Source organism: Salvelinus namaycush, chromosome 34 (assembly GCF_016432855.1).
Source record: "Salvelinus namaycush isolate Seneca chromosome 34, SaNama_1.0, whole genome shotgun sequence".
NCBI lineage: Eukaryota > Metazoa > Chordata > Actinopteri > Salmoniformes > Salmonidae > Salvelinus > Salvelinus namaycush.
Window position 1 is genome coordinate 22834702 of NC_052340.1, and position 25369 is coordinate 22860070.

General features: G+C 40.4%; 1 protein-coding gene across 1 annotated transcript in view; it reads left to right on the forward strand.

Annotated features, from left to right (window-relative positions):
- The first annotated feature begins 24823 nt into the window (after positions 1–24823).
- LOC120028388 (leucine-rich repeat and fibronectin type III domain-containing protein 1-like) overlaps positions 24824–25369 on the forward strand; it is a 50215-nt gene continuing 49669 nt past the window's right edge. Inside the window, exon 1 of the mRNA XM_038973621.1 lies at positions 24824–25056. The gene's annotated coding sequence lies outside the window, so the exon portion shown is untranslated. The remainder of the gene's footprint in view (positions 25057–25369) is intronic.

Genomic DNA, 25369 nt, shown 5'->3' on the forward strand with positions numbered 1-25369 from the left:
AAAGGGCTGGAGCGTCCACGGCCGCATATTTCTGATTCACAGGAATAGAGAGAGCTTTTTTAAGGATGTTAGGCAAAAAAGTTGTCTTTTTTCATTGGATAATCTGAGAGGGAGGAAGTGAGTAATCAGACAGAGATAACTGTGGAACACTTCTCCAGGCATGCAAAACATGTAGGCTTAAGTCACATAATCCCTTTCAATATCAGTTAGAATGTCAATATGCTGACATGAACGGACAAGACGTCTGAGCACACTTACTGTTAAAGGACTGGTACAACATAATATCATTTTAATGTTGTTATTAGTACAGGCTACTATTGCTAGATAGTGCAGTGATTTAAATGTGATAACAGCCCACATTTAAACCGAAGCTGAATACAGTTGCTCACCAATGGCATTTGGTAAAGAGAATTTTCTTGCAATTTTCTTCTGTTTTCCCCTGTACACACAGGCATTGTTTGTCCAAGGCCTGCAGATATTGAGGTAAGTAATTGGATACACAACGCTCAGACCCAAGTGCATCTCAGAGGCTAAGCAAACAGTTGTGCTCTTTCCAAATCTGGGTCTTGGTTCAAATGAGGCCATCAATGGAGAATCCGGTGGTGTTTCGATCACAGAGTTCTGGATGACATAGCACCATCAGCATGACTGAGCAAGGCTGTCTGAGCCCAGCTAACTATTACAGTTCTGAAAAGCTGAGGGAAGTATTGCTCTTTGAAGTAAATGGGTTTACCCAAGTGTTTCGTGTACACTTTAGTGGGTGAATTAGCTATTACATGCCAAATGTTTTCTATTCTATTTTCTTCATGCAACAGATGCAAATGTAGATCAAATCACGCAAAGGAAAGTAAACAAAAGTTGAGTTTGACAGAATAATTTAGTTAAAGGTAAATACTGTAAAGAGAGACGACATCAGTGTGTCAGACGGTCGGTAACACATTCAGTTGCTGGGGATTTTTTAACTGAGCAGTTTTCTGAAGCTTTTGGCCTGACTGCAATCTGTAAAATACCCTGCACCATCTAAGTTAATCCTGAGAGTTGTGAGGCTTGAGACGTGAGATCATAGAACCAACATTGTGAAGATGGAAATGGCCCTGACCCTGATACGACCTTCATACCTTCAAAAACCTAACCCGGGCACTTCAACACAATCAATACAGCCCTCCCAGTGTTGGCTGGCAGCTCCAGACCAGCATCCATTAATGCTCTCACGCAATTGTTAAACTTTGTATTAAGGAGCAACATTAACTTTGTTATGACATGGATATTATCTGGTACATTACAGTCAGGAGGGAAAGATAGAGAGAGAGAGAGAGAGAGATGAAGAGAGAGATAGAGATGAAGAAAGATATGGAGAGGTGAAGAGAGAGGGAGAGAGAGATGGATGAAGAAAGAGAGATGAAGAAAGAGAGAGAGAGAGCGAGAGATGAAAAGAGAGATGAGAGAGTGAGTGAGTAAGTGAGTGAGTGAGTGAGTGAGTGAGTGAGTGAGTGAGTGAGTGAGTGAGTGAGTGAGTGAGTGAGTGAGTGAGTGAGTGAGTGAGTGAGTGAGTGAGTGAGTGAGTGAGTGAGTGAGTGAGTGAGTGAGTGAGTGAGTGAGTGAGAGAGAGAGAGCGAGAGAGATAGAGAGAGAGAGAGAGTAGGCCTATAGAAGTTGGTAGTAGCCAGAAGTGCTGTGTTAAAAGAATCCATCCTTCATGGACACCCTCCTCTCATACCAACAGATTATTTATGTGGAGCCGGTTAAAGTGCTGAGCATGGCTGAGCGTATAAATAGGACTGTGTACATAATCACAGGCTCACATGGGAAGCATATGGGAGGGAGAGGAGGGGAGAGAGCCTATTACTAGAGCATCAGATCATCAGCTCCAAACTTGATCTACTCTGACTCATCAACAACTGAGGAAAACTCTGATCTCCCTCTCTCACACATGTGGTCTGCATGTAGTCCTAGGTTCACGGATATAGCCCCAGAAACTTGTGTGTCTACTGGTGCACAACGTTGTGAAATGGCATTGTGTATAATCATTATTCATATGAGCTGACTGAGTGCCTCATCTAATTCCATATTTGACTTGGTTCACTGACTGATGTATATGTGGGAGATGATTTGGGTCAAGTCTGACTTGCAAATACATCTCATTTGTTAGGCAACTTTTTATAAATAGCCGCATAATCAACAAAGATTCTTGGAGCATGCCTGATATGATCATATTCTCTTAGGCAATATTTTTGTTACTGCTTAGTGGTACTAACTAGGGTCATCATTTTTTAAACAATGCCTAGCCTCTAATAACGCTCTGAGGAATCAAAAGGGATAATTGAATCAAATTCCACGGTAGAGGCCACAATTCATGCTTAACTGTCTAACTCCGAAGAGTCTGAACTCATGCATATTTGAGTTGTTCTCTCTGGTGGCCGATCTCAGTGGATGTTCTAGGTTGTTGTCTTTCTCTGGAGGTCCTATTGGCCGCCCTGAAGGTATGGGCCTGGTCAGAGTGCCAACTGTGGAGAGGCCTGCTAGGAGAGCCATATGTTATCAGCTAAATCACAGTCAATGGAGACCGTTACTGCCCCGCTCCTGACTGGTATCTAATGAAAACCATGTCATGCTCCGCTGCCTTTGTTTTTAAACCAGTGATGTGAATGAAATTGGAAACGACAGAGGTAATACTGCAATCAAACCTCACAGTTTCGTATGCAGCACATTCCTACAGCCAAACCTGTGATAAATAAAATTGGGGAGTATAGGGCCGCCTCTCCATTTTCAGTTTATGAAAATGAATACTTCACAGTCCATAACGATCCAAATCAAGGGAGAGATGTATGGTGCTTCAGAGAGGAGGTGCAGGTTCTTTAATATGATCAATAGGCTGGTTTGGACTCCTCCCATCCTTCCCTATCTTACTGGTTCAGGCCAGGGCACCACAGGCCAAGATCAAATATGTTGTGTTCATTACAGAAGGCTTTAAGTTGGAGGCATGGGCCCTGTCCTCTTAATGTTTGTGTTAGCCTTGTGGCAAGTGAGGTTGACTGACACATAGAGGAGATATTGTATATGAGCTCTTTGCCCAGGTTTTCACACAGGGGTTTGAGGCGGACTGCAGAGAAATGTACGATCTACTGTAACACGTTCTTTCTCTTCAGTAAACATTTTCAAAGGTGTTTGAACAAGGATGTGATCACTACAGTTTTTACAGTATGGGGAAAGGGGACCTTAAAATGGAGGAAGAAAGGAACTTGAAATGTCTTTATTGGGATACTGTCAGTTCAATTGAATATTCTAATACACTACCTGCAATTACCAAAGAGGAATGTCCTCTGCAACGTCCATTTCCTTCAATACTTGTATGAAGCATCTGCTTTTGTAGCACTATAATCTGAGTCCTTGGCGCGGCACCAAACAAAGCGTTAGCTACGTATCTGTCTGCCTGAGGGACTGCATTGGTTGCACATGATGGCAGAGGACACAGACTGGGCACATCTGGTAGAAGGAGAGGGAAACAAAACACCATCCTGAGACAGCTATGATTTACTTATCTAATGAATCATCAGCCTTTTACGCCAGTACCAGAAATTACATAGTTTGAAGCGATGCATGAGTCTGAACACATCTGATGTTTTCAGCCATACCAGTTATGCTCATAAAGATGCAAGTCGTCTATTTTCATCAGCCATTGACTCCAGCCTCAGAAAATAAGTCATTTGAGGCAGTGTATGAGTCAGAGCATAACTGATGTGTTGGACCATGCTGTATCACTTGCCTTACTTATACTGTAAGTCATTTCTTATCGAAATACCATACAATACCATGTTTCATAGAGTTGCACATGACTGTCACCACACTGTCCCTACACTCAACACAAACCCCAAAATGGTGTGATATGTGTAGGGTTGGTTTTAGCATGCTCTTTATATAAGATTCCAGCTGAGGTATGAATGATTCTACTGATGCTTGCAGTGCGAAGAATATCAATCGATTCCTTAACTGTTGGATGGCTCGGGGAACATTAACAGCAGTTGGACATTTCAGTGAAGTGTGGCATGCATGCATGGATGAAATTGTACTTCTCACATCCCTGTCTTAGGTCAGGGTAATGCTAGCCAATGGGCATCTGTAAATGTTACTTTTCCAACAAAGGAATTGCCAAATCATGCTGGATTTGGACAAATCCCCAAAATGTTAGCTTTCATGCTGATTTTATGTGATGGAATCACATGCACATACTGTCAAGAAAAGAGTCGATATGAAATAGAAATAAATGTCATCTCAAAATAGAACCCAAGCCCTAAAAAGTGAACCAATGTTGTGGATACAAGGGTTTTTGAAGGACATTCAAAGGCCCACCTCAATGTCACTGGTCATACTGAGTGATGGACCCACTATGATTACAGTTTGTCAGTCAGAGGTTTGCTGTGTAAACCTGTCTGCATTGGACACAGAATATGTATTATTATGGCAGGTACCAATAAGGGACCACTGTGGAGATCATAATCAAGATGGCTGCTGCGGCATTTACATTTGACAGAGGAGAATTGGTGCAATGCCTTTGTTATCCCTATCTCTGTAAAAGCGGGTAGGGAAAATAGTATTCCTTTCTTCATCTCACGGACCTTCAATTAACGCTATTTGATAGCTGCCTTGATCCCTCTCAGCCAGCTTGGTGAGGAGGGAGAAAGGAGATGGGGCAAATTTGATCCCTCTCAGCCAACTTGGTGAGGAGGGAGAAAGGAGATGGGGGAAATTTGATCCCTCTCAGCCAGCTTGGTGAGGAGGGAGAAAGGAGATGGGGGAAATTTGATCCCTCTCAGCCAGCTTGGTGAGGAGGGAGAAAGGAGATGGGGGAAATTTGATCCCTCTCAGCCAGCTTGGTGAGGAGGGAGAAAGGAGATGGGGGAAATTTGATCCCTCTCAGCCAGCTTGGTGAGGAGGGAGAAAGGAGATGGGGGAAATTTTATTCCTCTTCCTCTGTTGATCGAGTGACAATGCATATCTCAAAAAGGTTAAACATGCGTGTTTAATGAGAATAAATTGATATTTTAAGAGCAGTTTGTGCCGCTGGCAGTTGTGTGAAAAGTCTGAGGTGTTCAACAGCATAAATTATTGGTATCTTTTTTCACGACACACTGTCCGTCTATCACTTCGGTTATTCACCAGTTGTTCTTATGTATTGTCGCATTGTATTTCCTCAGAGTGTCACAGTACAGACTATTCTGTACAAATGGTTAATTATTGAATTGAAAAGAGAGACAAAAAGGCTAGCTTCTGGTGACCATGAAATATGATTCAGAAGCATTTCTTTGTAAAGCTGAAAGTTGGTAAATAACATCACTCAAGTGAAATAAAATGTTCAGAAGAAGAACAAATAGGCTTGTGGAAATGTATTGGTTTTGTTTCTGCAGATTCATACTATTTGATTTGAAAAGAAGCGCTGTATAACTGTTTTACAGCAACACATATGTCATATCATTTTGTGCTGAGCCCTGTTTGATGGCATTAAAGATTGAACTTTAATTTGAACCCTGTTTATGATTGTGACAGCAATACATGTGGCGGGGTGTTCTCCAAATGTTATTTGTGCCAGCACATTAAAGTGTGACTGTTTGTTTTCTCTGCAGCCTGCTTTGAAGTCATCATTGAGAGAAGCATTTGAGAAGAGACTACAAATACTGGTGAGTGCCACCTTTTCAAATTGAAGCCACCTTATTTACATACTGCAGTTCAGGCTAGCCCGGGGAGGAAGGAGTGAGACATGGCATTGAGAATGAAGATATACAAAAGAAAACAGGATAATAATTACTAAAGAAAACAGGATAATGGAATGGCCTGTCCTTATTCCCACTAACAGTTTCTAAAAGCTATTCAAATTATATATTTGTTAAACAGACACACCTGCACGTACTCATGCACGCAGACACTCACGCACGCATGCACACACGCACACACATACACACAGAGAGAGCTACACAACTCTGTTCCATACAGCGATATTCCCTTACTGGTCCAGTGCAGCTATTTCACCACGACTGTGTTTTGTTATCTTTTCACATAGGCAGGGTTGGGCTGGAGCCACGGCTGTTGCGTCCCAGCCTGCGCAATGGGAGTCGGCTCCATTATCAGAGCTGCTGCCTCGCCACCCTGCAGCAAACCCAGCATCCTCTGCTCCTGCAGATTTAATTTCTTATCTCAATAGGGAAAACAGCCCCTCTGATGAACAGCACAACTGCCCTGGGCTGCTGTGAACATGGCTCCATAATACATAGCTACAATAGATGGTTCTGATTAACTTATGAACGGAGGAAAGCAAATTGAAGTTGGTAATAGATATTCAGGGGGATTTGCTATATTTATTATTGTAACTGGGATAGGGGAAGGGGGAACCTCTCTCCAACATTAATCCAGTCCCGGGAGGAGGTGATAGCAATGTTTTATAAGGGTCTGCCGTCGATGACATATCGAATCCATAAAGAGGATCCCAAGTAGATGAATATCAGCAATGTGTTGCTGTTGTGTATTCTGTGTTCTAAGACAGCCAGGCTTTAAGTTATTGATTGTAGGTAGTTGAAGACATGCAATCATTTCAAAAGAGGATTAGTGATGAGCTCCTCACCAACAATGCTCTCAGAGTCACATTTCCTGCTTCTTTAAGTGTGTCCAAAAATAATCTGTATTTTTCTTGTAAAACATTTTTTACCATGGGAAAAGGGCAGACTGTTTTGCCTTACAAGACAAATATATTCAAAAATGCGTTGGTGGAACAAAATATGCAAGCTTTGTACTATGTGACTAGATTTGGGAAATTGTTTATATTTTTGCAAGATGCTTTACACTTTTGTCCACTGAGAGGCCTGAGTCTTTTAGCTGAGCCTAAGTGTTCGACTTTTCTTCCGTTTTTTGTTGCTTTTGCTCACAGCTTCATCAATGTCATGCAGAGCCATGAGAAAAGTAATTGTGTGTCAACTCTTCTGGGCCCTAAAACAAAAGTCATTATGAGAGCGGAAAGTAATATGACCTGATATACCTTGGGTAAATTAGTTTTCCCAATGAAGCCTACTGTATGGGCACCAGTTGTGAAGAGTATATGATCAGTAGTTCCTTTTATTTTATAATGAGAAAGCTTAGAGTAGCTTTATGTCAGTGACAATTTCTTCATCATTCTTAAGCATGTGGCCTAACCTCCTCAAGAATAATTTATATAAATAATTAAAGTTAAAAGGGAAATAAGCTGTTGCAACATCCATTTTTGGATTTAATATAACTTATAAGAATATAACTTATAAATGGCTCATGAGCTTTTTTCAACTGTCGTACCACATCAGAACCCCTAATATAAGAGGGTTTTGCTCCAATGTTGGTAAACAAAGTAAATGTAAACAAACTCTATATAGCCTCAAAACATGTTTAATGCTATCATTTTTACATTATGGATGGTCTATGAATTTCAGAGTGGTTCCATTTCTCCAGCCCTATCCCTCAGTTTTTTACCGAAACAATCTGTACTGTAAAAGCTTTCCAGATCTCTACAGGAAGAACAAAGACAGACAGTACAACACAGCTTAATAAAGCAGGCCACACAATATATTAGATGGTTAGGATTAGGGCTTTGAATTATTTTCATGGACTAACAAGTACCTTCCTTATGTATTGGCATAAGTTGCACTTTACATATAATTATGTCAAATCCTGAAATGAAATTATGCGATCAAGTTGTTACAGTGCATTTAGTAAGTATGCGGACCCCTTGACTTTTTCCACATTTTGTTACGTTACAGCCTTATTTGAAAATTGATTAAATAGTTTTTTCCCCCCTCATCAATCTACACAGAATATCCCATAATGACAAAGCAAAAACAGGTTTGTATAATTTTATTGCAAATGTATAAAAAAAAAAAAAATACTGAAATATCACATTTACATAAGTATTCAGACCCTTTACTCAGTACTTTGGTGAAGCACCTTTGGCAGCGATTACAGCCTTGAATCTTCTGGGGTATGACGCTACAAGCTTGGCACACATGTATTTGGGGATTTTCTCCCACTCTTCTCTGCAGATCCTCTCAAGCTCTGTTAGGTTGGATGGGGAGCGTCGCTGCACAGCTATTTTCAGGTCTCTCCAGAGATGTTAGATCAGGTTCAAGTTTGGGCTCTGGCTGGGCTACTCAAGGACATTCAGAGACTTGTCCCGAAGCCACTCCTGCGTTGTCTTGGCTGTGTGCTTAGGGTCATTGTCCTGTGGGAAGTTGAACCTTCGACCAGTCTGTGGTCCTGAGCGCTCTGGAGCAGGTTTTCATCAAAGATCTCTCTGCACTTTGCTTTGTTCATCTTTGCCTCGGTCCTGGCTAGTCTCCCAGTCCCTGATGCTGAAAAACATACCCACAGCATGATGCTGCCACCACCATGCTTCACCGTAGGGATTGTGCCAGGTTTCTTCCAGATGTGATGCTTGGCATTCAAGCCAAAGAGTTCAATCTTGGTTTCATCAGACCAGACAATCTTGTTTCTCATGGTCTGAGAGTCCTTTAGGTGCCTTTTGGAAAACTCCAAGCGGGCTGTCGTATGCCTTTTACTGAGTAGTGGCTTCTGTTTGGCCACTCTACCATAAATGCCTGATCAGTGGAGTGCTGCAGAGATGGTTGTCCTTCTGGTAGGTTCTCCCATTGCCACAGAGGAGCTCTGGAGCTCTGTCAGAGTGACCATCAGGTTCTTGGTCACCGCCCTGACCAAGGCCATTTCCCCCAATTGGTTAGTTTGGCTGGGCGGCCAGCCGTAGGAAGAGTCTTAGGAAGAGTCCTGGTGGTTCCGAACATTTTCCGTTTAAGAATGATGGAGGCCACTGTGTTCTTGGGGACCTTCAATGCTGCAAAAAAATTCTGGTACCCTTCCCCAGACAGGTGTGTGCCTTTCAAAATCATGTCCAATCCATTGAATTTACCACAGGTAGACTCCAATCAAGTTGGAGAAGCATCTCAACGATGATAAATGGAAACAGGGTGCACCTGAGCTCAATTTTGAGTCTCATAGCAAACGGTCTGAATATTTATGTAAATAAGGTATTTTCATTTATATTTTTTTTATAAATGTGCAACGTTTTCTGAAAACCTGTTGTCACTTTGTCATTTTGAGGTATTGTGTGTAGATTGATGAGGAAAATGTTTATTTAATCCATTTTAGTCTGTAACGTAACAAAATGTGGAAAATGTCAAGGTCTGAAATCTTTCTGAACGCACTGTACATAACACACTCAGTTGTATTACAGAAGACATTATTTTAAAATGGAAAAGGCATACCTCAGATGGTGCATTTGCTTAGTAGTGTTGAGGTAAGTTTGTCAGTTCCTAACGATGACACTAATTAGGCACAGTGGAAAATTGCATTCCCTGCTACATATCTGATACCTTCAGAGACTGACAGAACAATTAACAGATTGATAGTGAAACCAACCATAACATTGTGCGTGTGATACAAAGGACAGTGACATTATGTTGTTGACAAGATAAGGAACTTAGGAAACAATTCAGACACAAAAAAAAGTGTGTTTAATTTAAAGTTTTTGTGGTAATTTAGATGCACTTGACCAATCTAGACTGGAACAGCCCAGTTTTAAAATGAGCTGAAATCACATATACAACACTTTGAGAAACTGCACCGGCTGGGTTATATCTACCGGTCAGTGAAATTACATCATTTCTCACTATGAAACAGCCTCAGCCTCTTCTATTCATGGAAAATAGCCTACAAAACACATTTTGTTGGAGATTTGTGTGTTTTTCGCTCTGTGATTAAAAAAAGGGAAATATCGACCCTTTACAGAAATTGGGATTTTGGCTGCCGTTGACATCAACTTCCTCATCTGAAAACTCATACTTAGAATGTGTCTTAGGTCCCCAGTCACTGGTTATTTCAAGCCTGCACTGCTGATTTCAATATTCCATAAGTACAGAGAAAGCAAATGTCAGCTCATTTTAGAGTATGCTTATTTTATCCTGCTTTAAGTAGAATATGAATACCTGCACAACAAAGAGTAGAGAAACAGTGTACCAGACCTGATATATATTTTATTAATATCTAGCTAAAAACCCTTGTTGGTTTTTCAATGAGCAGCAAATTGACAAATCAATCAGGGGAAATGGTACCATATGCCAACTATTAATGCTCTTTGAAGCAGGGGTGAACTTGGGGGTATTTTTTCATTGAATTATCTTTTAGAAAGTGACAACCCAGAGCTTCTGGTGTGCGATTTTATTAAGATAAGCAGGAAAGAGGATAAGCTGGTCATTTAAAAAGAGATTACCTTATCCTCACTTTTCTTGAGAAAGTGATTATGGTTTCTTTTAGTGATGAATTAAGTGTAGGAAATGAGACTGACACCTTTGGAATGCAATTATTAGGTTTTGCAGATGACTGTGACGTTATTTTCATTTGCCACCACACTAATAGCAGTCTTGTTTAAGCGCCAACAGCTAATAGAATTTGCTTTTTGATTAATCTTCTTCTGTAGTCTGGTCATCATATCTGTTTTGCTCATACTGTATATCTCTGCCTCTGTGAATCTAGTAGCATTATGGTTTGCTGCGTGGAATAAGAGATAGCAGCACAGGACACAGACAGGTTGGTTCCTGTTATCACCTTGTAGACAGACAACTGTCGGCAGATTACCTCTTATTATGGACAGGAATGATCTGAACTGAGACTACTCTTGCATATTTATTTTATTTTTATTTCACCTTTATTTAACCAGGTAGGCTAGTTGAGAACAAGTTCTCATTTACAACTGCGACCTGGCCAAGATAAAGCAAAGCAGTGTGACACAAACAACAACACAGAGTTATATATGGAATAAACAAACATACAGTCAATAATACGTATATGGCAATGGCATGCGGTTCATTGACAAGCAGATCCTATTGTCTTTAATGGAAGTCATGCATTTATATTAATTGCTATCTAAGGGTCACTATTGGGAAAGACAAAAATGTTGACAATACAACCAAGGCATTATCGTTTGCTAATAATGTAAACGTTTGATACAGTGCCTTCAGAAAGTATTCATAACCCCTTGACTTAATCAACATTATGTTCTGTTACAGCCTGAATTCAAAATTGATTAAATATTATTTTTTTCTCACCCATCTACACACAATACCCCATCATAACATGTTTTTAGAAATGTTTGCAAATTTATTGAAAATGAAATACATTTACATAAGTATTCACACCTCTCAGTCAATACATGATAGAATTACCTTTGGCAGCGATTACAGCTGTAAGTCTTTCTGGTTAAGTCTCTAAAAGCTTTGCACACCTGGATTGTACAATATTTGCACATTATTCTTTTAAAATTTCTTTAAGGTCTGTCAAGTTGGTTGTTGATCATTGCTAGACAGCTATTTTTAAGTCTTGCCATAGATTTTCAAGACAATTTAAGTAAAAACGGTAATTAGGCCACTCGGGAACATTCAATGTTGTCTTGGTAAACAACTGCAGTCTACACAGTATTTGGACTTGTGTTTTAGGTTATTGTCCTGCTGAACGGTGAATTTGTCTCCCAGTGTCTGTTGGAAAGTAAATTGAGTGCCAAATAAAGTAACAGGGTTGACAATTTATTTTTAAATCAGCCATAAATCCCCGTGTGAGAGGGGGAGTGGAAGCTTGTTGTGTGCAACAGGGACTGGCAATTGAATGCATGCTTCACAAAAAAAAAGTGTTAAAACATTTCTAGCCTGTCTATCTGTGGTTAACAGGGTTGACGTTTTATGCTCGACCTGCTCAGTTTTCCACCACAAAACACCAGAAAATTGCCAAAAAGAGTAGAACTAGCTCACCTGCTTTGACTTCATGATTTGACTATTAGATGTTCAATGTTTCTTTTAGAATTTACATTTTTTAAAGGAATAGTTTCACCATATTTAAACGAGAATTAATTTCACATAACAGGGTTGACCTTAAAATAAGGGACATACATAAATGAATCACTAATCACATGAAATAAATAATCATCTTCAGAAATGACTTTGTCAAAGCAGCAAAATAACTAGGGCTTTACAATGATGGTTATTATTAAGTGGGTTAAAATCTTCCTAGAAGAGAGACAGGGTTGAATTTTGGCACTTTAGCAGGCCTTTATTCATATAAAAGAAAATCGGATTTATTGATTTTTCCATGTGGTCTATTTTAAAGGGCACTTCATTTGATATAACAGGCTTTTAAAACAATTTATACTTAAAAGGGACAAAAATAAATAAATAAATTGTGGAATGGCCCAAATACTGATAATGCCTTTGTAATCCCTTAGTAAATCAAAGTGTAAAATATGGAGATGGAAGCATAACACGTATACTGGAGTTTCATTTCCTGTGTTAGATTGGGTTGCTGTGTGACAGAAGTGACACGATTTGTCCTCGTAGTGCCTGGCTGCCTTAGATCTATGACGGGTTGGAGGGAATTGACAGGGGTAGCACTTATAGTTAGGAGTTATAAAATAGACCATGTTGCTTTTCATATAGGGGCATCATTACACCAAAATCTGCTTTTTCAAAACTGTTAATAGCTTTTGTCCATATAAATAGCTGTTTTCACATATTTTGTTGGCAGCAATTCAGTTGTCACTAGTTGAAGGCTTCAAATATTATCGTATATTCTTAAACAACGGGGTGTATAACCAATAGATGTCAAAAAACACACAGATTACTCACACAATGGAGGCCATTTTGGGGAATGTGTAGGCCCCTACCTAACTACGGATTCATGAATTAATCCTCATTATCTGAATGACATGCATGTCTCAAACACACTAGGGAAGTAGTTGGCAGAGCAATTTGCTAAAAAGTGTGTAAAATAACAGCCAATTTTCATTTGCTGCCAAAAACTATCACATGGATATCCTATTAAATGTGTTTATTTGTAGAAATATAGTTGTCCAAACAATTTCTGCAAACAAACACATTTAAACCAATAATAGGATATCCCCGTTTTGGCTGAGCCATATCTCTTTGTATTGTGACTATACCAGTGAGTTTTTTTCAATGGAATCATTTCCAAACACTATTAGAGGATAAACACAGACTGGACACGCTGAAAGTTAATAGTCAATGTTAAGGTCAGCTTAGCAGAGTGAATCAATTTGAACTTTTTTCGTTTTCTTCTCTGAAAGGTGTATTCCATCACAATATCCATAATTTAGTCAAAGCTGATGTTACAGAGTACTTGTTTGAATCATTTTTCATGTGTCAGTGCCTTACCCCACGCCCACAACACAACTCCTGAGTTGACAACCTCCTGAAGTGATAAACCTTGTCTGTCATCATTCATGTGAATGGACACTCAGTCAGAGATACTGTCCAATACAAAAGGAAAGGAAATACAGTACAATTTAAATACATTCCAAAAAGTCATAAAGAACAAGAGGATCAAACAACAAACATATTTGTCACCCATTGGTTATTTCACTGTACTAAGAAGAGGGCTTATGCTTGTATAGTATATCATAGGGAGAATGACTGCAGCTGGTGTATTGCATGTGCACTTGATTGACCCTACAGATTTATGCCCCATTATGGTGCATTAGCGTGGTGATTACGTTCTAATGTATGGTAAATGCTGTTCCTACAACTTGCATTCTGTAATGGACCCAGGATTCCATTGTACTTTTGTTTGTCAGTGAAACTACCCTCTAATATTAAGCTTTGTTTTGGAGCTATGTTTCCATAGACAATGATATGTACATAAAGAAGGATGTGGCCAATTTATTGAGGTTTGTAAGGCTCAATGACTGCTTGCACTAAATGACAAAAATGTGTATCTAATATGCGGTTGCGTTGGATGAAAAATGAACATGTTATTTACCAGGGTGGTTTATAATTATGCATAACATAAAAGAAGCCACTTTCCTCTTGGATACACCTTAAACAGGGCTGCCAACGCCCTAGTAGATTACCTGGTGAAAACAGACAAACTACTAATTTAAATAAATTGCCTCATTTGAATTGCTTAACTTGCACAAGGGAACAGGAAGGAAATAATGAAAAGATGACACAATATTAAAAGCTGCACAGGGGAGGACTTTTCTATCCCTGTCTTAGGGTCCTGTATCATCACAGTTTTCCGCTCAGTGCTCTCCCTGGATTTGGGCGATCGGTTCCCTCTTTGTCTCAGTGGTGGTTTTGTGTTGTGCAGTGCAGCTGAGCAGCTGGGTAATGTGCTTGGTAGGCGCTGTAGCTACTGTCAATATTCCAGAGCTTGGGGTTAGACACAGCAGCTCAGTGCTAGCTAAACAAGCATGGCGCTGCTGATAGATACAAAATAAAGAAAGGAAATGGCTGCCTCCACAGAAGAAACATATCCTAGTGAATATGCTAAACTAAAATGTTCCCCATCTCATGTATCTGTTGTTTTGAAAACTTGAATGGCTGAAATGTATTAACCTTGGCAGAGCACATTTCAGCAGAAAGACTTGGCATGTCGTGTTGTTGGATCTCCTAGACAGAGCAGTTGGCTCTCCTGAGGCAGAGCAGTTGGCTCTCCTGAGACAGAGCGGTTGGCTCTCCTGAGGCAGAGCGGTTGGCTCTCCTGAGACAGAGCGGTTGGCTCTCCTGAGGCAGAGCGGTTGGCTCTCCTGAGACAGAGCGGTTGGCTCTCCTGAGACAGAGCGGTTGGCTCTCCTGAGGCAGAGCGGTTGGCTCTCCTGAGGCAGAGCGGTTGGCTATCCTGAGACAGAGCGGTTGGCTCTCCTGAGGCAGAGCGGTTGGCTCTCCTGAGGCAGAGCGGTTGGCTCTCCTGAGGCAGAGCAGTTGGCTCTCCTGAGGCAGAGCAGTTGGCTCTCCTGAGACACGCCTGTGTGAAGAGTTTCCAGATCAAGACATATGTGGTGGATTCTGACACCTGCCATATTGATACTGCAATTACTCAGGAACCAGTAACAGATGCATTCATTATAAACACATGCCACAAAATTCCTAAATCAAATAAAGTAAATGTAATACATATGCAAATGAGGAGTATAAACATGGCACGCTGAAACAGCGTAATAGACACCCTGGTCTCTGTGTAGGACATAAAGCCTCCTCATTGTGCTGCAAAACAAGAGGACCTATCAATTATTCAGGACCTCTCTGATGGCTGCCCATTTAAAGTCGCTTGCTTTAGTCTGGCTGGACACATTCTTTCTGCTTCATTCCTATATGTTCTGACTGACTTAAAATGGCAGCAAAATGCATGTGACCGCTGAGTAGGACTCTGTCTTCGCTGCCCTAATGGTTAATTTATACATTACACTACTCTGCCTATATCGGGTATGCTTCATGTAGCCCTAAAAGCAAATGGAACACGAAAACGAATGTGAAGGGGGAAAAGAATATGGACGATTATTACTGCAATATGTAAATAATAAAGTGAAGTGTTGCCTCAATTGGTGCCACGGTGCGAGCATAAGACGGGGGATTCAAGGGGCATAGGATGGAGTGCTCATATATAATAATAATGTAAGTTATTCCTTCTACCCCATGAAGGAAACATATTCTTCAGACTGCACAGAAGTCTGCCTCTCCTCCTCCCTGTCCTTTCATCTGTGATCATGAAAGTGTTTTGCTGCTAGCTAGCCAGGGTCAGGCCAGAGAAGATGTAATCATCCCTAGGATTTGACTTTTTGGAGAAAGGGCACACACCTCCTTGTCTACTGTAGCTGTCTAAAACTGTTAGGGGAATACAAACAACCCCTGCATGTGGATGTTTATTGTCATTGTAAAACTTTAACGTAGACTTCTAAGGCATTTAATAAAGCACCGCTGGACAACTCGTGAAGAGACAGTGCTTGAGATATAAAGTTGAAGTCGTAAGTTTACATACACCTTAGGCAAATACATTTAAACTAAGTTTTTCACAATTCCTGACATTTAATACTAGTAAAAATCCCCTGTCTTAGGTCAGTTAGGATCACCACTTTATTTGAAGAATGTGAAATGTCAGAATAACAGTAGAGAGAATTATTTATTTCAGCATTTATGTCACATTTATCACATTCCCAGTTGGTCAGAAGTTTACATACACTCAATTAGTATTTGGTAGCATTGCCTTTAAATTGTTTAACTTGGGTCAAATGTTTCGGGTAGCCTTCCACAAGCTTCCCACAATACGTTGGGTGAATTTTGGCCTATTCCTCCTGACAGAGCTGGTGTAACTGAGTCAGGCTTGTAGGCCTCCTTGCTTGCACACACTTTTTCAGTTCTGCCCACAGCTTTTCTATGGGACTGAGGTCAGGGCTTTGTGATGGCCACTCCAATACCTTGACTTTGTTGTCCTTAAGCCATTTTGCCACAACTTTGAAAGTATGCTTGGGGTCATTGTCCATTTGCAAGACCCATTTGCGACCAAGCTTTAACTTTCTGACTGATGTCTGAGATGTTGCTTCAATATATTCACATAATTTTCCTGCCTCATGATGCCATCTATTTTGTGAAGTGCACCAGTCCCTCCTGCAACAAAGCACCCCCACAACATGATGCTGCCATCCCCTGTGCTTCACGGTTGGGATGGTGTTCTTCGGCTTGCAAGCCTCCCCCTTTTTCCTCCAAACATAAAAATGGTAATTATGGCCAAACAGTTCTATTTTTGTTTCATCAGACCAGAGGACATTTCTCCAAAAAGTCTGATCTTTGTCCCCATGTGCAGTTGCAAACCGTAGTCTGGCTTTTTTGTGACGGTTTTGGAGCAGTGGCTTCTTCCTTGCTGAGCGGCCTTTTATGTCGACTCGCTTTACTGTGGATATAGATACTTTTGTACCTGTTTCCTCCAGCATCTTCATAAGGTCCTTTGCTGTTGTTCTGGGATTCATTTGCACTTTTCGCACCAAAGTACGTTCATCTCTAGGAGACAGAACGCGTCTCCTTCCTGAGCGGTATGACGGCTGCGTAGTCCCATGGTGTTTATACTTGCGTACTATTGTTTGTATAGAACGTGGTACCTTCAGGATTTTGGAAATTGCTCCCAAGGATGAACCAGACTTGTGGAGGTGTACAATTTTTTTTCTGAGGTCTTGGCTGATTTCTTTTGATTTTCCCATGATGTCATGCAAAGAGGCAATGAGTTTGAAAGTAGGCCTTGAAATACATCCACAGGTACTCCTCCAATTGACTCAAATGATGTCAATTAGCCCATCAGAAGCTTCTAAACCATGACATAATTTCTGGAATTTTCCAAGTTGTTTAAAGGCAGCTTAGTGTATGTAAACTTCTGACTTACTGTAATTGTGATACAGTGAATTATAAGTGAAATAATCTGTCTGTAAACAATTGTTGGAAGAATTACTTGTCTCATGCACAAAGTAGATGTCCTAACCGACTTGCCAAAACTATAGTTTGTTAACAAGAAAGTGGTTGAAAAATGAGTTTTAATGACTCCAACCTAAGTGTATGTAAACTTTGGACTTCAAGTGTATTTGGGTATTTGTTAGCACGCAGGTAGCCGCCTCCATTTGATGTGCAAATTTAATCATCCACAACCTTTACACGTACTTAAATTACTGTACCTGCCTGTGATAGTCTATCATACACAGTCCATTCAATCTATGATGTGATATTAACTACTGGTTGTGGTGCACAAACATTTCAAGTAACAATTTTTTTTATCTAGCACACTATTGCTTTTGTGAAATGCCTTCCTCTCCATCTGGTAAGGCCTGTATTGTGAAGTAACTACAGGTTGTAAGAATTTCACAAGCACTTTATCACTTAAAAAAAATATATGCTCATATGATTATAGGCGTAATAAACTTGCCTGGGATCATATGTAGAGAATTAAGTCCCTTGATGCTGACAACCAGTATGCCATTCTATGCTCGACTGACTGCCGCTGAGCATTTTTTTAATCCTGTTTGTCGTAGAATAGCTTTAGGAAAATATGCAGTCATCGGGAGGGCTAAAGAAACAAATTGAGGCGTAGTCCACTCACTTTGAACAGAGAAGTTACCCAAAGACATGGATCGATATTGCCTCTAATCACTTTGCTACTGTGACTCTATCTGACTGCTTAAATCCTTTCCCAAAAGACCAAGGTGAGGAAGGAGCCCAGTGTTTCATACACATTTCCCCACGGGGCAAGCATTCAGCGGCATTATTGGTAGTTGCTGCTACATCATTGATGTACATTTACAGAGAAATCTCAACAAAAAAATGCATCAAAAGCTGGAATGCAAATTGTGTTTAACAGAGAGCATCCAATCTGAAAATGTGTCTGATCCCTCCTTGTCTGTGTCTGAATTTGAGCCAGTTTTCTACAGCAGGAAAATAATCCTGCAGCAACATGAAATGTGAATTATTATGTGGATTATAAATAATGGACATTTTAAAGTGGAAATTACAAATGTTTTAAGCCTTTTTAAACCTTGAATACACTCCACATTTGCATTTCCTGCTGTGCAGATCCTACATCTGTATGCACCAATGATGTACAGTGCCTTCAGAAAGTATTCACAACCCTTGACTTTTTCCACATTTTGTTGTGTTATGGACAGATTTTATTGGATTAAATTGAGATTTTGTGTCACTGGCTTACACACAATACCCCATAATGTCAAAGTGGAATTATGTTTTTAGAAATTGTTAGAAATGAATAAAAAATATACACTGGAGCTTACCAAGACAACATTGAATGTTCCTGAGTGGCGTAGTTACAGTTTTGACTTAAATCAGCTTGAAAATCTATGGCAATACTCGCTGTCTAGCAATGATCAACAACCAACTTGACAGAGCTTGAAGAATTGTAAAAATAATAACGTGCAAATATTGCACAATCCAGGTGTGCAAAGCGCTTAAGAGATTTACAGAGAAAGACTCACAGCTGTAATCGCTGCCAAAGGTGATTCTAATATGTATTGAGTGTGAATACTTATGTAAACAATATATTTCTGTATTACATTTTTTATATATTTGTACAAAATTCTAAAAACATGTTTTGACTTTCTCATTATGGGGTATTGTGTGTAGATGGGCGAGATTTTTTTTTAGAATCCATTTAGAATTTAGGCTTTAACACAACAAAATGTACAAGTCAAGGGGTAGGAATACTTTCTGAAGGCACTGTATATAAACCCTGGATTGCTAATACTATGTATTGGCCATTGAGAGGCTTTGAAGCCACCGGTCGGCCATATTGGCACTTCTCCCCAGTAGGAGAAGTTCTCCATAGGAATACATTTAATTTGACAGTAGTTCAATTAAAGGACAACATTACATGTATTAAGTATTTATTGCTTGTAGTGGGGACAGTAACATCAGTAATAGAAAAATAAAATAGTGCTTTAAGGAAAATATTTGTATATATATATATTTTTTTAGCTCACTTGATATAATTTTAAAGTATGCATTAGGGTGTCTGTAATGTAGTACATGTGTGGCAAAAACGAATGTAGATATTAATAAATGCTTTTCTATAGCGTCCCAAAAATGTTTTACAATGGTGGGGAAGTGCCAAGATGGAGGCTCGGTGGCTTCAACACAGCGCCCCCAATTAGTCATATAGTGTACATTTAAATCATTGATATGCACTTCCCTTGACAACCAAAACAGTTTTCTGCTAAAAGTTGTCATGGTAATATGTGCAGGATTCCTGTATTGGTCATTAGCCATGCACCAGTGGCCATGTTCAGATGTGCATCTCACGCTGAAACAGTCTGCTTGTAGAGCAGAACCTGACTTAAGCATCTGGATAGCAGGTTGATTAAATTCCCTCTGTACTCATGTCACCTCGTGTCCTCTCCTTTCGACAAATAAATTGGAGTGAACTGACCTGTCGTCAGATATGCTTGGCAGGTTTCAAGTGTTTTAAGCTTGAGGAACCAAGCATGTTAACTTCAATTAATCATATTAATGCTGTACTGTAAGTGACATCCTCTCAGTGGTTTACTGCACCATCCCCAGCTGTTGCTCAGTCTCCTCCACAGTACCCATGTTTCACTGTGTGGTGAACAACACTACCCTTTGACCCACAGCCAAACTCACTTAGATTGCCTCATAATAGGAAGGTCCAACATGGGACATCTGTTGACTTTTGTGGCACTCAAAACTAAAGATTGCCTGAAACTTCTGAGTGGAATGGAGTACTTGTGTCGGACTGTGAGGAAGAATCAAATCTGTGAGGTACCGATAGTGGGGGCAAACTCTGGGGAATAAGCTCAGCTTACTATCATATACGCCATGTAGCGTACTCTCTAGGAAGCCAGTGAAGTGTAAGGTTGAAGTCAGGCTACTCCAGTCTACACGCACGGGTACATTGAGACTCTTTACAAATGCATCGGAGCAGCTTGATGGTGTGGGACTAGCAGTCCTCCAATTTCAATGTTAAGCATGCCAAGAGAAGTCAGATTGGATACTGTCAAATGTGCTTAGTAATTCTAACCCATTACTATTGGTTATACACTCAGTGGCCAGTTTATTAGGTTCACCACCCTGATCGTGAAAATGGTTCGCTCCTACAAACACGTGGCCGTGGCTTGCTATATAAAGCAGGCAGACAGGCATCGAGGCATTCAGTTACTGTTCGATTGAACATTAGAATGGGCAAAACAAGTGACCTGAGCGACTTTGAGAGTGGTATGATCATCGGTGTCAGGCGTTCCAGTTCCTCAGAAGCAACTGGCCTCCTGGACTTTTCATGCACAACAGTGTCTAGGGTTTACCGAGAATGGTGCAACAAACAAAAAGCATCCAGTCAGCGGCAGTCCTGTTGGCAAAAACAGCTTGTTGATGAGAGAGGTCAAAGGAGAATGGCAAGAATCGTACAAGCTAACAGGCGGGCCACAAAGAGGCAAATAACGACGCAGTACAACAGTGGTGTGGAGAACAGTGTCTTGGAATGCATAACTCGTCGGTCCTTGTCACGGATGGGCTATTGCAGCAGATGACCACACCGGGTTCCATTCCCATCAATTAAAAACAAGACTGGACAATTGAGGAGTGGATAAACATCGCCTCCTCTGACGAATCCGGTTCCTGCCAGGATTTGGAGTAAGCAGCATGAGTCCATGGCCCCATCCTCCTGCCTGGTGTCAGCGGTACGGGCTGGTTGCGATGGTGTAATGGTGTAACACATTTTACACACACTGTAGGCACTTACAAAGGAGACAAACGTGAACTGACACTAAGGGTATGTAAGGTCTAATATTTGTGAACTTTATGTTGTTTTTTTCCATTGAATGCTCTGTCAATGCTGTATAGGAGAAAAGGGGTGATAATTCGTTTTTCACCAGGGAAAAGGAGAGTATTGCCGCTCCTGAGGAGTCTGTTTGGGACCTAGGTTCGCAAGGATCATTTGTAGAGAAATTGTTATTTAAAGTGTTGGTTTAGATCGCTGATATGTGTCTGGAATACGTGTTATGTGTACCTGTTCCAACGCGCATCTTTAACCAGTGGAGTATACCCGAAATCCCCTTGGATTTTACGGGCAGTTGTTGAACGATTGAAGTCATCGGTGCGAAGGAGGATCACTTACGTCGCGATGAGCTCAATCTTTGTTCCGTGTTGTTTTTGTTGCCACGCCGATATTTCTTTACTTTTTTTAAGGCTGTGGAAGTTTGTTTTTTTGTTGGAGTTTTATGACTTTGAGTTTTGGCTCTTATCACCGTGTCATGGATGGATCAGATTTCTTTCGGATTTGGGTGAACGGATGAACGGACAATTATTGGGTGTTTTAGTTACGGACTCATTGTGAAAAGTTATAGACTCATTGTTTTTGTTGTCTGGGCCTGAACGTTGTACAATATAATTTAGAGTTTGTACTATAATATTTCTGGGTGATTATTTTTGATCCAATTACATACTTAAGGAGTACTAAGAAATTCTAAAGCTTCAGTTTCTCTGTAACTTAGTTATTTTCAGTTTTCTATAGTTTGAAAGTGTTTTATGAAGATGTTATTGCTGTGAAACAGGGTGAACGTTACAATAGTGTGGGGAATGTTTTCCTGTCACACGTTATGTCCCTTGATACCAATTGAGCAAAGTTTGAACGCCACACCTTGTAGAAACCATTCCCCAAAGAATTCAGGCTGTTCTGTGGCAAAGGGGTTCCGACCCTGTACTAGATGAGTGTACCTAATAAACTGGCCCCTGAGTGTATATTTCCTCACTATCCAAATCACATAGGGATAACAGTTGTTAAAATCTGAGAAAATATGCATGTCAAGTCACATAAAGTACGAGAATGAAACAGCTTGTCAAGTCTTTCACTTTCCATCAAGTGCAGGCTCTGGTGCAAACACATTATAACCCCCAAAACATCCACATCTGTTCTGGATACTTGACATAACCCATTTCTGTAACGTTCGTTCTCCTCGTCTGAGGAGGAGCAAGGATCGGACCAATATGCAGCGAGGTATGAAGACATAATGATTTATTTAAAGAAAAAACGAACACGAAAAACACTTGAGGAATTACAAAACAACAAAACGACGTAAACAGACCTGAACATGAGAACTTACAGACAACGAAGAACGCACGAACAGGAACAAACTCACAAACGAAACAGTCCCGTGTGGCATAAACACTAACACAGGAACAATCACCCACAAACAAACGGTGTGAACAGCCTACCTTAATATGGTTCTCAATCAGAGGAAACGTAAAACACCTGCCCCTGATTGAGAACCATATCAGGCTAATTAACAATGAACCTAAACATAGAAACACATAACATAGAATGCCCACCCAGCTCACGTCCTGACCATACTAAACAAAGACAAAATAAAGGAAATAAGGTCAGGAACGTGACAATTTCATTCTGATGAAGCACTTATTTTTCCATCACTGTTGGAGGGAATCTCTGAAGGCTTGATAAAGAGTAAAATACATGTTCTATAGCTGCCCTCCTGTATTATACAATCACGAGAAACAATGAGCATATTTGAGGCCCACTTTAACATTTCATAAAGGCCCACTGTACCCTCCTGGAGGTGACTTGTTCCACTTCACACTCTCTGGTACATATGTTTACCGCTGTTGAAGTGTACATGGAGGACTTAGACTGAGGCTCCCTACTGAGATGCTCCGTCCTTTCTGAGCGAGATGGATCTGTAAGACCTCAGTGTAGTGTTATCTCCCAGCTATATCAATAATACATTCACAGATAAGTGTGCTTGAGTGCATAGGATCAGGAGGGATGATACTACTGGATGAATTCTTATAAACAGGATGCTCACTTGTACTCTATGTTACTTAAAAACAATGGATAATATGGTGTACTGTAGAAAGCCTCAGCTGCATCTACGGAACATGTACAGTGGTAGTAAGACTTTAAACTCTGCCCAAGTTTTCAACCTTTTTGTAACGATCGTCGCGGGCTGAAGGAGAGGAGGACCAAAGTGCAGCTTGGTACGTATCCATAATACTTTTAATCAATATGAATAACCACCCACAAACAAACGTGGGAAAACAGGCTACCTAAGTATGGCTCTCAATCAGAGACAACGATAGACAGCTGCCTCTGATTGAGAACCATACCAGGCCAAACACATAGAAATAGAAAACCTAGACCTACAACATAGAATACCCACCCACATCACACCCTGACCAAACTAAAAATAGAAACATACAAAGCAATCTTCGGTCAGGGCGTGACACTTTTATACAATCTGAGCTATGAAAGAAAACAAAATGTATTGTACATTTTTTTGTGCTTTTTTTGGCACTTAAACCGACACCTCTGTTTCAATAACATCTTAGGGAATTTTGTTGGGGGTTGAAGTGAAATGGAATTTGAAATGACTGTCAAGTGCATGAAAGCTACTACCCAATTAAACTCAGAGAACTGCAACATCTTCAAAGTTAGTTTTTCACTGTAAGATTTAAGCAGTGATTTCAATTTTACTCAGACAAATTAGACCACATGGGCACTTAGGGGACTCATTCTAGTTTCCAATGCGTCTTGAACTGTATTATTAATTCTCAGTGGCAGGGGGTTAGCGCTGAGGGTGCTGGGGATCTGTTTTTGTTTTTTACTTTGTTTTGGGGAAGGTACTTGCATTATATATGAGCCACATAAACCATGTTGTGCCAATAATTACAGTAATGGTGAATTTTTATGTGACGTCTATCTCATATTTATGTCACATGTTCTGTAGCTAGCGTTGTCAAATGTGAAGCTAGAGGAGTTTAACTGAGAGAGATTCAATTGTGAGCTGGGAAAAAAAGAAACCATATTAGTTTGGATTGCGAACTTGTAGACAGGTAATACGGCTGCTAAAGAACCCTCCTGATCCTGGGCCAGTTTGTGAGCTAGTGTTTGGGAGGAAAACAAGCAGATAAAGGGGAAATCAGATTGTCGCTAGCTCTACTTTCTACTTTTAAGATTAGCTGCCTTTATTCCTGCTTTGGTGTATTGCTAATTATCGGATCGGAGTGAGCAGACTCTGATCTCCTCTGTGTTCATCCTTCTTCTTGTCTTGACAGACACAAAACCAATGTGTTTTGAAAAAATTCTATAAATATAGAAGTGCAGGACACAAACCATGAATATTCTAGAGCAGCAACAGACTTTTTTTTTGCCTTTTCAATGAGGATAGGAAATGATAAGCTGTTGTGTTTTCCCAGCAGCAGCACCCAGCTTGTCTTAGGTTGGTTGGTGTTGTGCATATGATTTAGTCTTGAGCAGTAGCACAGGCTGTCAGTGTGACAGGTCTGACAGAGCACAGGAGCAGCTCTAACATTGTTTACACACAGAGACTCGGGGAGCAGAGCAGGGAGATTTATCTGGCTTCATTAGCAAGGAGGGTTCGTCGATAGTCTCTGCCCTTGTTTACAGAAGTTGTCACATTCATTTGGCAATGCTGGGGCTATGATGGAGGCTCTGTGTTAGAGTACAGTGTTCAGTAAAGGAGTACTATGAAGGATTACTGTGGAGGGGAACATCTTTAAATAGCATGTCCTTATGTAGAGACACTGAAAGTCATTTCTTTCCCACTCAACCAGTCTGGTCGTCTGTGAGCTGCCTGGGACTCAAAATTCTGTTTCATTGATACCTGCCAGGGGATTAACCAGGGATGGTGTCAACTGAAGCTTTTTTCACCCCTTCAGGATGGTATGTAACAGGATATGTTCGACACTATGTCAATGCTAATAGTTGTCTCGCTAATCCAGGTAATCTCCATATATGAATTTGTGAACATGGGGCAATGTCTTTTTGCAACATAAAAAGCACAACAGCTTTTTATGAAGAAAACCCTAATTTAAATGTTGATAGGAAATCCATTCCTTTGTCAGTGTGTAAAATAAATCCCATGTTATGGAGTGCAGGTATACCATAGTCTGTAGAGTGTAAGACCAAAAACAAGATGGAGTTAAAAGTATAGGCTGCTATACTATAGGGACTGTATAATATTACACTTGATGAA